The sequence below is a fragment of the Lontra canadensis genome, unplaced genomic scaffold (genome assembly GCF_010015895.1).
Source record: "Lontra canadensis isolate GAN:19392208 unplaced genomic scaffold, GSC_riverotter_1.0 scaffold45, whole genome shotgun sequence".
Lineage (NCBI taxonomy): Eukaryota > Metazoa > Chordata > Mammalia > Carnivora > Mustelidae > Lontra > Lontra canadensis.
The window spans coordinates 1392298-1405809 of record NW_022631039.1 but is presented as its reverse complement, the minus strand read 5'-3'; the positions used below and the strand labels follow the sequence as shown (position 1 = coordinate 1405809).

Genomic DNA, 13512 nt, shown 5'->3' with positions numbered 1-13512 from the left:
GTAAAAATGGTAAATGTAACTATTTCCCAAGAAGTAGGGCAGCCTGCATCGGCGTCCCACCTGGGAAAAGGCGGCGGAGCATCTGTCGCGGTGGCAACTCAAGCCGCAGATGCGGAGACCTTCGTCACTGACGTGGGGCGGAGGAGGGAGGGGATGGAAAATCACAGGTACAATCAGCCAACGTCTCTCTCGATTCTCAGGTGCCTTTAATGTGACTGTATCTGTAGTCTTTCTGGATGCCTCTGTCCTGTGATTCCCCTGCACTGTGAGCGGTGTTGGGGGTGGTGGGGAGGGGAGGGGCGAAGGTCACGGTCCCCAAGCCTCACCCTGCCACTGCCCTCCCCTTCTGGTCTCAAGTCCACAGCAGCCCTGGCCTGACCATCTGTGACTCGGGACAGATCACGGTGGGTCTCAGAGACCTCCCCTCCAAACACCTAGTGGGTTAGACTAGAAGATTCCTAAGGTCCCAGCCAGCTCTCCCAGCTTCTGACTCTTGACTCTAGAAATGCTGCCCAGGGACAAGCAAGCCCAAGTCATCTGTAATCGTGACACCAACTTTCATCTCTGGGACTGGAGCAGTAATGTGTTCCCGTTCAGAGATGGGCCTTGAACGAATACTCAGTCGCTCTAGTCTTCATAAGAATGTGTAAAGATGGCAGCAGGGTCCAGGCCCCCTTCTCCAGCCCTGCCCTGAGTGAACCAAAGATGCTGTGATATCATGGAAAAACGATATTCCAGAAGCCCTCCATGTGAAGCCAAGTGAGTCAGGAACTCTACTCTTCTCCTGAGGTGTGGCCCACCTGGGGGGCCCAGAGGCAGAAACAGCACCAGCGGCTCGATGGCAGAGGCCAGTGGGACGCACCAAATAGGTGAAGGGGTCCAGAGTCCCTGTCATAAAACCAACCACAGCGGTACAAGGTACAAGATGGGGAACAGTCGATAATCTTGTCCTAACCTTGTATGGGTGATAACTAGACCTATCGAGGCGATCATTGTGTCTACAAATATCGAACCACCATGTCGTACACCTGAAACTAATCTAATACTCCACGTCAATCATGAATCAATAAAAAGGAAAGAGGAAGGAAGGAAGGAGGGAAGGAAGGACGGAGGGAGGGAGGGAGGGAAGGCAGGACAGAGGGAGGCGAGGGAGGGAGGGGCGAGCACTGAGACTTTCCCGAGGTGCCCGGGGGACTCTAGCACACGGACGACTGAGAGACACTGAACGAAATCCTCCACTTGAGGCTCTAAAACTCAAACCCAGGGCCAGCCAGCCTTTCCTCTGGAAGATGTGTCGCCTTTCCCAAGACCACAGCAGAGTCACCCGCGGGCCAGAATTCTCCTGGTGGTCACGATTCCCCACCAGGACCTGCCCCCGGCATTTACGTTCACGTGTGCGAGTCCTCCCCGCGGCCCGGAGCTTCCAGACGGAGCAGTGACCCCGTCCCACAAAGGGCTACCGGCCGGCACCAGCTCACGTGCACTCGCGCTCTCTCTCTCTCTCATGCTGACCTCGGGGCTCCAAATCAGAGGACAGAACTTTCTTTTTCGGCAACACGTTCCATACAGAGACCTCCAAGCACAGGACCTACCCCCCAGCAGGGCCAGATGCTAAAACGGAGGGGCCCAGGAGAGCCCCCGGCCCCAGCCCTTCCGCCAGGCCAGACTGAGTCCGTCTGCAGCGTCGGTACCGAGTTGAGGCCGACAGAGCTCTGATGCGGCCCGTTGGCAGGGCTGCCCGCATCCAGTCGTCCCTCATTTTTAAACAGGTGACCCCCCCCCCCCGCCTCCTGCCCCTGGAGTCTGCACGGGTTCTGTCTCGGGTTCCGGAAGCGGCATTTCTCCGGGCGCAGGAAGCACGGAGCGCAGGCACCCGTGCGGAAGGCAGCGGCGGCTGAACGTGGGTCGAGCAGAGCCCGGAAGGTCAGTGTCCACGTCCCGAAGCTGAAGGCCGGGTCAGAGAGCCCCCGGCCTCCACCTGCTGCCACCAAGTGCCTCATGAAGTGGGGGGACCGGGGCAACCCAGAAAACAGACCTGAAGACACGATCCTCACAGACCCCGCTGCGCTCTACGTCCACGCGTTTGCCCCCCAAAAGTGATCTACCTAAAGCGACTACACAAAGTCAGAGCCTGATCTTTCTGGCAGAGTCTGTCTTTCACAGGCAAGGGACGGTGGAGATTTTAGCTGCTTGGTCACGGGCCTCCAGGGGTGGGGACGCCCTGCCACAACACCCCGACCCAGGAGCCGGGACATGCTGCCGGACCTCGAGGCGTCCTCATCTCATCTGTAAAATGGGGGCACCGCTAACCATCAGAGAGCCGGCGGCGCTGAGGGAGCACTCCACCGGCCCCGGACACGTCCCGCTGCGTCCGGAAGGTGTTCTGTGTCTGTGCCTGAAAGCGAACCCTCCACCATAGACCAGATTAAGTCACAGAGCAACCGGCGTTCAGGAACAGGCACTAGGGAGGCAGGAGGCTGAAATGCTACATCAACGTGCGGTGCAGATGTCGGGAGTTTTCCTACCAGACTATGGAAAGGTTTACATGGTAATGAGGCCCGTTATCAGCACACAAACAGATGACGCCCTACAGAACCAACCAACAGCTCAGGAGCCCTCCCAGTGCTCCTCAGGTTCACAGTGCTTTCCAAGTTCTGCGGTTTGCCAAAACAAATTCATTTTCCGACAACCCGGGGCCACCACGGAGTGCAGGGACGTGGGGCCAGGCTGGGGAAATCGAGGGAGCCCACGTCACTTACTCTCCCGAGCCTTCACTCTCCCCGTCTGTGAGGAGACAACCAGGGTCCCTGCTCCCTCTTCAAACACACGGGTCTATCCCGTTACAATCATTCTCCTCTGGGCACCCAGTCCCCCTCCTCTTCAGCAAGAAAGGACGTGTTTAATTATGGTAATGACGGGGAGGATAGTAATTCTGTTGACTCGCACGAGGCTCCGATTCCACGCTGTTCGGTGGCGTCGACACGGAATCTGGGGGTGCTCGTTCCGGGCACGTCGCCCCCACACCGAGGCCGCACGGTGAGACCACGCAGGTGCACGGCCCTCCGGGGACGCATCCCGGACAGCCCTCAGTAACACGCCGTGGGCTGTTCTTTCTGTGTTCGGGGGATGATACTCTGCTGTAATAAATATTTCACCAAAATAATTAGCGAGGATCCCTCATTTGCTAAGTTCTCATATGGGCCAACTTTTGTTAATGAGAAAAGCGCAAGTGGTTTGCAATCATGGTACCAAGTCTTGGGCGCCAGTACCGGAGCAATAATGTTTCAAGGCTCAGAGATGAACTTTTAATGAATATTTAATTGCTCTATTCTTTATACGTATGAAGTATGCTTTCGGGGTACACTCTGAATACCAAAAAGGCAAGACTCGGTCTCTCTTAGTGGAGTCATGTGTCGGAGTTCCCCTAATGATTTTGTTGCAAAGGGAAAAAAGGTCATCTAGGGGTCCAGCTCTACAGGAAGGAGTTTTGGAGAGTAATCTGCAGAGGGCTATTTGATGCAGCAATATTCCAAAATCCTTCAGAGCAAAATATAGATAGAGGTTATCTGAAACACACAGAAAAAAAAAAAAAAATCTAACAGTATATGTACAGAAATGTTAGTCGTCTGGGGAAGGAGGTGCTTTCACTTTTTTATGTAACATTTCTGTGTTGCTTTAATTTCTTATTTAAATAAAAAACAGTTTGCTTTCATCACTAAAAATGTTTTTTTAAGCATAAAACAAAGAGCCTCCGTTTGGACAGCCGGTGCCAAGTAAACATCCTAGTTTCTGTCCCAACCAGGACCGTGGGCTTGGCCATTCACGTTTCCAGAAATGAAATGGAAGGGAAAGTGGGGAGCTGGTGGAGCTTCACAACGCCCCATTCTACACACTTGTGGCCCACAGTGTCCACATTTGAAAATAATGTTTTCCTGATTATAAGAGAAATGTCTGCTTATTTTCAAGAGTGTAACACTCATGTGCAATGCCAACACCTTTGGACAGATGTGTGCATACACGGAGTCCACTTCTCCCCATTATTCTATACCATGTTTTTAAACAAAACTGAAATCATACTAGAGATGTGGTTTTGGCTGAACCCACAATTAACTGGTACAGTAGAAACCACTAAATTAAGGTCACCAAGGCATTTTCTCTCCATCTGTTACTCCTAAACACGACATTTTTGTTTTACACTCTGATGGATAAAAACTCGCTTTATTGTACCAAGATAGTGCATACAGAAGGCACAGCTGCCAGGGTGATCTTTTGAAAACATAAATTAAATTATGCGACTCTCCCATTTAAAACCCTCCGGCGGCTCCCATCCAACTCAGTATAAAACCACACTCCACAAAATAACTTCCCAGGCCCCCCACGAACTAGCCCCTGATTCTCGGAACTCATCTCCTGCCACACTAGCCTCCTTCCTGTTCTTCTAACGCACCTGACTTGTTCCTACCTCAGGACCTTTGCACTGGCACTCCCACCGCCAGAAGTTCTTCTCCAGATCATTCCCAACTGACCCAGCTTAAATACGGCTCTTCAGTGAGGACTCTGTTGGCCACCCAGTACAAACAGGCCCCTCCATCTGTCTCGACTATATCATCAACTTCTACCGCCTATGTCTGCCTTTCACTGTGAGTTACACCGGTAGAATATGAGAGTACCATGTTCCTCAGTCCCTGAACCAGAGACGCTCCATAAATCTTGGTTGAATGAATGAAAATGTTTTCCAAGTCTCCAGATTTGTGGGGCAGTAGATAAAGTAACCTACTTAAACAGGCCTTATTCACAGCAGAACTGCCCCTTAATGAGCCTTTTTAAAATAGGTCACCACCTTCTCCTGCAGCCTGGTCGTGGACAGCTGCCCACAGCACTGCCGGTGGGAAAACAAGTGAGTTATTTTGTCTTGGCCCGACCTTTGTTTTGCTTATCCCGACAGTCACCTACACCAGAAACCCAGTGGATACACTATACCCTTCCCGCTCCTACCCCTACATCAATTCATCAGTAAGTCCTGCTGACTCTCCCTCCTAGAGAGATGTCCAGTATCTATGGCACAGCTCGTTCCAGCTTCCTTTCAGAAACTCCCTTGCCCCATCCCAATTACCTACCCAAAGCTCTGCTCATTGGACACTTCCTCTAAGCATCTCGAAGTCTGCAGAATACTGGGATGACGTAGACAATGAGGATAAATATGGTGGGTAAATCTAGAGATTACTTACTTCCATAGTATCGCCTAAGAGGAACCAGAAGACCGAGATCCCCGCAGCCACCCAATGGCCACCCGGCCTGTCTCTGGCTCTTCAGCCCGGTGAGTCCCATCACCACCGCCAGTATAAGCTCTTCGTTTGCTTCAGGTTTTAGTCACAGTTGTTTCTGTTGCCTCGCGGGGGTCTATGCCTCTGGTCTCCTCCCTGGCAGATCCATTCTCCACGAGGCCCCCAACCACATCTACCTAACACTCGAATCTGACCACACTGTGCGCCCCCGGTGGAGAAAAGCTGAGTCCCTGGTCCAGACCAACGGCCTCCATCCATCCTTCCAACCTCTTCTCTTGTCGCTGCCTGCCTCTACCTTTAAGCTCCAGGAACTGCAAACCCCAGGCTGCTCTCTCAGCTCCCAACCCCTGCTCACCCTACTTCCTCTGCACTGGGAGCCCCGTTCAAGGCTGACTACTTCATGCTCAACCTTTAAGCTCAGCTCAGACAGCACTTGCATGCTGGGCTGGGTGCCTCCCGGCCCTGTTCACAAGCGTGCAGCCCTAACCCACGGTCTGCCTTCCCCACTCAACTGTGAATGTTTGGATGACAGGCACTGTGTCATATGCATCTCTATATCCGTAACCACATAAGAGGCACAGAATGCATTTTAACAACAACAACAACAAAAAAAATAATAATAATAATAATAATCTAACAAGATGTTAAGTGATTAAAATCGTAATTCACTCCAAAAACCCCAGGTTGGATGCAACAATGTGATTTCAGTTTCCGCCTTTCTACCCGTGTTCAGAACGACCCTCAAATGGAGCCCCCAGAGATCAGCCAGGCCATGCCCTGCCCATCTCGAGCAATGGTTTCACAGCTGGAGGGGATGCACGTTGTTTGAAAAAGCGACAAGGCTATTGCCGAGGACACCTCCTGATGGTTCCCCATCAGCAGAAGGCATTGCAGACATCGAGGGTATCAGTTTAAGCCTCGAGGAAAGGGCAAGGAAGCCTCCTACCCCACACCAGTGTGAGCACAGATAGGGAATGTACGAACAAAGCCGTAGCTGCCAATAATCAAATCAGCCTCGCCCGGAACTTCCCGCGGCTCCAGTGTGGGCACACGGGAGAGAGGGCCTCCCCCTTCCCGGACCCCCGTGCCTGAGCTTCCTCACCCGCCGGGACTGAGGGTCCAGAGGCCAACCCCGATTCGCTCATCAAACATAAGGCGCCCACTCTGGGGCTGACGCGAAACAAGGTCCGGAAGGCCAAAGGTCACCGAAACACCCTCTTCAGCTCCTACACAGTCGTGTGGAAAGATGCCTGGGCTTAGAATCAGGAACCCCAGCCCTTTCCCCCACAAGTGGCAACAGCCGCGGGAAAGTTACTGACGTCCCTCGGCATTGGTTTCCAAATATGAAAACCAAGGATAACATGAGCTCGAATGTGGGAAAGTGTCCGGTACCAGGCTGGGTCCCAGAAAGCTGGCTGAAGAGGGTCTCTCCAAAGACCCTCTTCCGTGTCCCAAGTCCCACCAGAGCCAGAGAAGTCCTCGCGATGGGAGCACCGGCGCCCCCCTTCTGCCACCCAGTGAGCGCCGCAGGGGCTGCCTGAGCGGGAGCTGGCAGAGTGGGAACTGCAGCCCCCACGCAGGCTCAGGGGCCAGCTCACACATACCTCTCCCCGGCTGCTGGGAGCACACCGTCCCCGCACACCGTCCCCGCCAGGCCGCCTGCTACGGAAAATACATTTCTAGACCGGAGCCCAGCCCTGCCCGGTAGTATTTAAGCCCTGATCAGGGGCCTCCCGCTGTGCAGATAAATGTTCCACTCAACCGAGCAGCTGCCACACATAACTGCACCCTCCCCCCTTCCCTCCCCTGCCCTGCCCTCCCCTCCCCTGCACCTCTTATGGAGAAGAAGGAGTTGTGTGTCTCCGTTAAGTCTTGCCTATCATTTTCTCCACAGAACCAGCTGAATTAAATTACTTTCTTTCTAAAAAGCCCTTATTCGGCGCCCTCACTAAAGGCCTGATTACTGGCAATAGGAGCGTTCAGAGTTCAGAGAAAGGTGATCTTGATGAACGATTCTAAGAAGATTTAGCGCTCCTCCAATAAAAGATCCTAGGGATTGTGTTACCCGCCTGTTTTGTTTTCATTACTCCGCTCGGGTACATCCAGCAACCAGCCCCAGTGCTGCAGACCCGCTGCTCCACAAACAGAGCTGCTCCCCAAGCAGTCAGTGCCACGAAAACCCACAGGTCTGCAGTGAACTCAGAAAGGGGGGCCACGCTGGCGGGCTCCCCACCAGGCAGGCCTTGGGGGAGCACAGCCCAGGGCATCTGAGGGGTACTCGCAGCAGCCACCACCAACAGCCCAAGAGGCCAGCAAAGTTCTGCAGCTCCAGGAACAAATCCTAACCCAGGTGTCACAGCCAAGGTCTGAACTGCCACCTTAGACTCAGGTCAGAGCCTCAGATAAACAAGCAGCGGATACAGCCGGGACTCCACCAACACACCCTTCCACCTGGCAAAGATGAAATAAAACCCACCAGCCAGCGGAGGAGAGGAGCTGGAGTTCCGCTTCCATTAAAAAAAAAAAAAAAGTGTTGCTCTAGCCTCAAGACAATTTCACACCAAATGGCTTTAAAACCCTTTCCAAAGCTTGGATGCCTGAATTGAAAAAGGAGTTTATCTTTTTGACCGGAGGCCAGCCTTAAAGCCGCAGGACAAGGCAATCTTAAGAGTCAGGAGTTTTCCCGTTTGCACAAATGCTGTGTGTCTGGACATGCAAGGGGCAGAAATCTACCCATTCTTCCTGGAGAAGGTCACCTCCACTCCATTCTCTGGAGAATGCCATCACCACTTCAGCGGCACGGCCCCACACGGCCCCACACAGCACCCCGTGCTGGTCCCCGAGCCCGGGAAAATCTCCTCGTCTGCGGGAAAACAGGCTCGGGGCCTGGGGGTGGCGCCCGGTCCGTCTCCGCACCCACGGAGCCGCCGGCGCACTGCCACCCGGCTAAGGGCTCCGAACCACTGGCAGGGAAGGCGCCTTCTCCACACACGCCTCCTCGAAGCAAAAAGAGCAGCGGGAAATGCTGCCGCGGTGGGGGCAGAGGGCGCACGTGGCCGGCGCCCAGGAGGCAAGACGCAGCCGCGGGTCCCCGCCCCGCGCCACCATCCCACCGGGGTGCGGCGTCCCCGCTCGCCCCCGCCCCGGGGCCCGCCCCAGAACTACCTGCTGCCGCCCGGCGCCCTCAGGCCAAGTCTGAGGAAGTTCACTCCCCGTCGCGCCAGTCCGGAGACGCTGGGGCCCCGCGTCCACCCGGCTGCCCGGGACAGCCGGAGCCCGCCCCTGCCCGGGCGCACGAACCAGCGCGCGGCCGAGGGCCCGGGGGGCAGCCAAGCAGGGGCCAGGCCGGGCTCCCGCGGCCTCCCCGGCGATCCCCGCGCTCCCCGCGCTCCCCGCGGCCCGCGGACCTTCCCGGCCGTGCGCCTAGGAGGGCGAGCAGCCCGCGCGGGGCCCGGAGGTGGAGGGGATCCTGCGTCCCGCCTCTCGGGATCGCCATGACTCCGGCTTCCCGGGGACCTGCCAGCCGCCCTGCCCTCCCACCTGGGCTGCGGTGCGGCGCCCGCTCCTCCCTCCCTCCCCGGCGGCCGGGGGCGCGCAGCCTGGCAGCCCCCCGCGCCGCGGACTCCGCCACCCGCGCCCAGCCCGCAGCCCGCGCAGTCCGGGACCCCCGAGCGGGACAGCCGCGGCCCTGCCCGGCCCCACGCCCCCGGGGCGCGCGGTCCTCCGGCGGCCACCCCAGGGGAGGGCCGGTGGCTGGGGCGGCCCCCGGCCCGCCCCGGTACCCTCTGCCCGCGCCAACAGGTACGGGAGGCGTTGTCCGCGGCGGCCGGCCGCGCGCTCCGGGCAGGGGCTCGGGGCTCGGGCAGGGGCTCAGGGCAGGATTTCGGGGCGGGGGGGGAGGCGCGAGGACCCGGGGGGGCGGGGGCGGGGGGCGCGGGGGGCGAGGACGAGGGCGGCGGCACTCACCTCTGGCTGGGCCGGGGCCGGCCGCGCGGGCCCGCCGCCCCGAAGCCCGGGTTCCGAGGCGCCTCGGCGCGGCGCGGGGGGCTTCCTCCGAGGCCCGCAGGGAGGGGGCGGCGCGGCTGCTCCCCCGGCGCTCACACCCCCAGCCGGCGGCCGCGTCCCCGCGCCGGCATCCTCGCTGCCGCCGGCTCCCACGGCGCCCCGGGCCGCTCCCCAAGCGCGCGCCGGGCCGGCGCGAGCCCCTCGTCGGCTCGGAGCGCGATCCGGGCACGCTCCTCCCCGTCCTTGTCCTCCGCTCCCGTCTGGGGACGCGTGCCCCGCACCCCGGCACGGCGCGCGGCTCTACCCCTCCCGCTGCCGCCGGCCGTGCGGAGCCCCGGCGCGCGGGCTCAGCCCATGTGCGCGGCCGCCTCGCTGCGCCCCGGAGCCCAGTGGCCGAGGCCCCGCCGGAGTTGCGCGCCCCAGAAACTCCATGCGGCTCCGGCCTCCTCCCCGGCTCCTCCCCGGCGGGCGCCCCGGGGCCTAGAGGCCGCCCGCAGCGCCGCGCCCGCTCCGCCCTCGCCCGCGCCGGGAGCCGGGGTTCGGGGCTCGCCTCGGACGCCCGCGCCCCGGCTGCTCCGAGGGACCGGGCGCCCCCGCCCCCGCGCCTGCGCCGCGCCAATGGCTCCCTCGGTTTCCAGGCAGCGCAACCTGAGGAACGCCTCGGCGCGCGCGCTCACACTCGCGCACACACGCGCGCACCGCACACACATACGCGCGGGGGGCGAGCCGGCGCTCGGCAGACGGTCCTCCTCCTGTCCCTCCGCGAGCGGCTGCCCACGTTAACTCCGGCAAACCGCCTTTCTCCGCATTGGACAGCTCGCCCGGGCGCCCCCCGCCTTAACCGCTTCGTCCCCGGCGCCCACACCCCTGCGCCGCGACCGCACCTGCAGCGGCACCCGGGGCCGGAGGGGGACTCGGCGTGGCCACCCCGGCCGCTCTCGAGGGAGGCGCGTCTGGGGCCGCCGCGCGCCACGCTCTGGCCCCGCTCCCCTGGGGTCCGGGAGCACCTGGGTCGGGCCCCGCTCCTCTTTCCAAGGTCATAGGATGGATTTGGTGAGGGGGACAGGGCGCTGGGACGCAGGTGTGAGCTGGAAATCTCAGACTCTTGCAGCCGCCCGGGGCTGACCTCCGCCAGGTCCGTGCCCGGACCCCTTTTCTGTCTGCCCCATGCCTCAAGGGCAACCCTTTCAGCCTGGTCTCCAGTCGACTTCCCAGTCCCCAGCAGTCTCCCTCGCCTGAGCCCAGCAGCTGATGGAAACCACGTTGCAAGGAAGGTTTGTGCGGTCAAGTAAGAGCGAAAATCAAAACACCAAGATGGGTCTTAGACCGTCCGGCAGAGTCGGAGGCCTTCCAGGGCCTTCCCGCTCTTCCCAGGGGTGTGCCAGGGTAGGAGGAACCACCCACCTGGCTGCAGCCTTTCCTTACAGCACCCTCCTGTCCCCGACCCCAAGTTTCTTGCCCCCTCTAGGTGGCACAGACTGCTCCCCAGTTCAGACGCCTCCAATCCCCAGAATCAGAGAAAAGGTCTATATAAAAATTCTCACACCAGTCAGGAGCAAAGCAGGCAATGCTGCCCTAAGCCTTGGGTCCAAACAGCTCAGCAGTCCTCTCTCTGCTGGCCTATGTGGCTGCCAAGAGAATGTGGGCGGGATCCTGCCAGCCAGACACACAAGTTCATCAGGGGCCCTCGCAGCCTGGGCCTGGTTCCTCTGAGCCCCCATAACATTCCCCGTGGGCACCATTCCTGTGGCATTTAGCATTTTAACCTGTGTTACAACAGCCTTCCCTTGAACCAGTCCCGCTTCTGGGTTATATTCTGGAGCCAGTGGCTGAGTCTTCTGTCCTGAGCTCGGATGTGCCCTGAAGGTCATCGGCAGAGGTTTCCGTAAGGGGCTGTGGGCACATGAACTAAGCCAGTGGGGTCTCATATGGTCTTTTCCTGTGATCTCTCAGTTTGGATGCAAACTGCCTCTTCTAACAATCTGTTGCATCTGTAAATAATTGTTGTGTCACTTTCTGCATGGCAACGCGTCACCAAAGTCCCTTGGCAAGTCTATATATTGTTTTTAAAAAAGGAGGGGGACTGCAGGCGCATAATGGGTTGCTAAACCCAGGTCTTTGTCCCCAATCTAAGCGCAGTGTCAACCCCCCCTGCAGGTTGAAATGCAGGGAATGTGACCTTAACAGGTTGACCAGGGATTTCTCAATCTGTGCTATCGCAGGCCCCCGAAGAAAGAGGAAATCACCTGCATGCTAAAATCCCCCCCACACCCTGGAAAGCGGGCCTGACCTGGCACAGTCCTTCTGTTAATAACTGTCTTGCCCCCCCTCCCAACTATAGAAAACCCTTCCATCATGTCCGATTCCCGAGTGTGTCTCTACTTGCTAGACGGGGTGCTGCCTGATTCATGAATCAATAAAGTCAGTTCGATCTTCAGATTTGCTTGGTTGAATTTTAACAACACGCACATGATGGCGTTTCCTGGTAGAATGCAGGGGGTCCCTGTTTAACCAGAATAGGGTACACTTGGCACAAGTTCTCCGCCCTCACATACCACCCGTGTGGCCTTGGGCAGTTGTGCAGTCTCTAAATGTCGCTGTCCTCCTCAGCCAAAGGGGCATGATTACAGTATCTATGCGATAAGGTGGTTGTAAAGATTAAAGGTGATCTTGTGCAAAAGCAGTCCCCTGGGGGGAGTTACACAAATCAGTGCTAGACGGAGAGGGGGAGCTCAGCAAATGTTAGCTGTTGTTGTTATCAGGGAGTAGTTAACACACACCAAAGACATCACCTTGGGGAAAAGATCAAGGATCTTTCTTCTGGAGAGACTAATCCCAGCGGACCTCAAAAACTAAGGAAGCTGGGGGGCAGACTTTGGCGAGCGTGCAGAATGCAATTTCCTGGTTCTCACCAACGATGACTATTTAAGGCTTCCACATTAAGAGATTTGCAGGTTCAAAGGCCCTGGTGCCCTTGCTCCAAATTTTATATATATTTATTAAGGGTCAAAATGTGTTCAATATATATTTATTAAGGGTCAAAAATGTGTCTGCCCCTTCCTATTAAAATGCCAAAGAAATTTTTGTAGCAATTATCGGAATGGAGGCTAAAAGCAGCGTAGGAGAAAATGGGTGGGAGGGACTTCCCTTTCTCCAGCATTTGTAACTGGAGTTAGCCTAAGTATTCTCTCCAACCCAGAATAACACAGCCCTCTAGGAGCCAGCTAGGGAGAGACATTAACTTTGTCCGACCACCTGCCCCTAGTTTTGGGACAAATCAGACACCTGGACAATAGTATCTTTTTCCGACACGGCCAGAGTTATTCCTGCCTCCACCTTACCCTTCCCCTCTCTTTCCTTCTTTTGCTTTAACTTTCAATAAATACATTTACTTTCAGCGCTCAAGACACACAGGGGTAGAGGGTAAGGAAGGGGTCTGCTGTATTCTGAACAGAAACAGGCAGAAAAAGACAAATCATTTGGGTGCGTACAGGCTGGAGGGTAAAGCTTTTCATGTCTTTCATCGAAATACAGGATTTAGAATACAGTGGCTTCTTTACAACACACTTTCTACCTCGTGGCTTGAGGTCTTAGAGTGGTTTTTAGGCAGCAAACAGAGAAATCAAATAAACTTTGGTTCCTGGGAGCAGACTTCTCAGGGGGCCAAAGCCACACGGGCCTCAAGAAGACTCTTGGAGAGGACTTGACACACCCTGAGGAAATTGCTTCCGCAGGCTGTGCAGGAGAGCCCCTGAGTCCCGCATTTGTAGGACCGCGAGCAAAACCATTTCCTATCACCATGGGACAAAGGGGAAGGTGCCTAAGGACTCAGTGGGTCCAACAAGGGAGATTTCCAAGTAGAACATAGAAAGGGCCGACCGATAAAAAGGCAAGAAGAGATGACATAAAGAAGAAACTATTCTCTTTTTTTTTTAGTAGAATTTGGAGGAAATAGAAAGAACCAGGACATGCTGGTTCATTCTAGTAGGCCCAGGCAAAAGCTGACAAATCCAGGGCAATAAAATGGGGTCTCTGGGAAGGATGGGGCTAGAAGAGCCTTTGTTAAGACCTCACACAGTTTTAGGAGCACGGCTGGAAGAGCTTTTTTAAATTTGTATTTTTACTTTATCTGAGAGAGAGCGCGTACACACAGAAGGAGAGGGAGACGCAGGCTCCCCGGTGGGCGGAGAGCCTGACTTGGGGCTGGAAGAGCTTGTAAGGA

The 13512-nt window shown here is 56.8% G+C and overlaps 1 protein-coding gene across 3 annotated transcripts in view; it reads right to left on the bottom strand.

Annotated features, from left to right (window-relative positions):
* CALN1 (calneuron 1) overlaps positions 1–13512 on the bottom strand; it is a 488233-nt gene that overhangs the window by 380316 nt on the left and 94405 nt on the right. Inside the window, exon 1 of one of the 3 annotated variants that reach the window (XM_032872375.1) lies at positions 9252–9870. The exons of the other annotated variants lie outside the window; for them this stretch is intronic. The gene's annotated coding sequence lies outside the window, so the exon portion shown is untranslated. Of the gene's footprint in view, positions 1–9251; positions 9871–13512 lie in introns of those variants that run through there. 3 annotated transcript variants of the gene reach the window in all.